This window comes from Bufo bufo, chromosome 4, assembly GCF_905171765.1.
Source record: "Bufo bufo chromosome 4, aBufBuf1.1, whole genome shotgun sequence".
Lineage (NCBI taxonomy): Eukaryota > Metazoa > Chordata > Amphibia > Anura > Bufonidae > Bufo > Bufo bufo.
The window spans coordinates 264587997-264589839 of NC_053392.1; positions in this window are offsets into that span (position 1 = coordinate 264587997).

A 1843-nucleotide genomic window follows, 5' to 3' on the forward strand; every position below is an offset into this window, starting at 1 on the left:
TGGAATATTTCTTTTCATATACAGGGATAGCACTTGGAAGAACCTCTATGTTTTTTTTTAAAAAACTGAAAAGGAAAGGATAGGGAGGAATCATTTCACAGCATCTTAGTGCAGGGAGAGACGTCAGAAGGCGCTAGGGACATTGATAGGAAAGTAATTTACAAGTGCAGGGAACGATTATTTGGGGATCCAAATAGTCATTAGACAGCTCTGTCATTCCAGCCTTTTGTTATTGGGCTGCTAGAGTTATATTGAAAAGCCTTTATTGGCTTATATCTTAGTATCTTATTCAGTATGACAAGAAAAATATATATGCACTGCACTGTTGCAGTTATTTCTGTTGGAAGCGTATAGGGGCGTATTTCAGTACAACAAGAAAAATATATATGCACTGCACTGTTGCAGTTATTTCTGGTGAAAGCGTTTAGGGTTGTATTTCAGATCTACAAGAAAATGATATACGCACTTCACTCATTAATTGTTTTCTGGTGAAAGCTTATAGGGACGTATTTCAGTACAACAACAAAAAAAGAAATATATATACGCACTGCACTGTTGCAGTTATTTCTGGTGAAAGCGTATAGGGTTGTATTTCAGAACTACAAGAAAATTATATACGCACTTCACTCATTAATTGTTTTCTGGTCAAAGCGTATAGTGGCCTATTTCAGTCCAACAAGAAAAATATATACGCACTGCACTGTTGCAGTTATTTCTGTTTAAAGCATATAGTGGTGTAATACAGTAAAAAAAGAAAACTATATACACACTGCACTGTTGCAGTTATTTCTGGTGAAAGCCTATAGGGGCGTATTTCAGTACAACAAGAAAAACATATACGCACTGCGCTGTTGCAGTTATTTCTGGTGAAATCGTATAGGGGCGTATTTCAGTCCAACAAGAAAAATATATACGCTTTTCACTTCTGCAGTTATTTCTGTTGAAAGCGTATAGGGGCGTATTACAGTAAAAAAAAAAAAATTACATAAGCACTGCACTGTTGCAGTTATTTCTGGTGAAAGGGTATAGAGGTAGATTTCAGAACCACAAGAAAAATATATGCGCACTTCACTCTTTGATTGTTTTCTGTTTAAAGCGTATAGTGGCCTTTTTCAGTCCAACAAGATAAATATATATGCACTGCACTGTTGCAGTTATTTCTGTTAAAAGCATATAGGGGCGTATTACAGTAAAAAAAGAAATATATACGCATTGCACTGTTGCAGCTATTTCTGGTGAAAGCGTATAGGGGCGTATTTCAATACAACAAGAAAAATATATGCGCACTGCACTGTTGCAGTTATTTCTGGGGAAAGCGTTTAGTTGCGTGTTATAGTAAAAAATGAAAAATATATACGCACTGCACTGTTGCAGTTATTTCTGTTTAAAGCGTATAGGGGCGTATTACATTAAAAAAAGAAAAATATATATATGCACTGCACTGTTGCAGTTATTTCTGGTGAAAGCATATAGAGGCGTATTTCAGTACAACAAGAAAAACATATACGCACTGCACTGTTGCAGTTATTTCTGGTGAAAGCGTATAGGAGCGTATTTCAGTCCAACAAGAAAAATATATACGCATTTCACTTCTGCAGTTATTTCTGTTGAAAGCGTATAGGGTCGTATTACAGTATAAAAAGAAAATTATATAAGCACTGCACTGTTTGTCACGGAACCATGAACCAGACGTACAACAAGAGATAAGAGAAAATAAGAAGGCTTTATTGAAAATAAAGCTGTAAAGCAAAAGTCCAAACGGATGGTGAAACCGAGCAGAGTCTTTGCGAAGCCAGAGGTCAGGAACCAGAAGGGTAGTCAGACGAAGCCAGGATCAGGAACC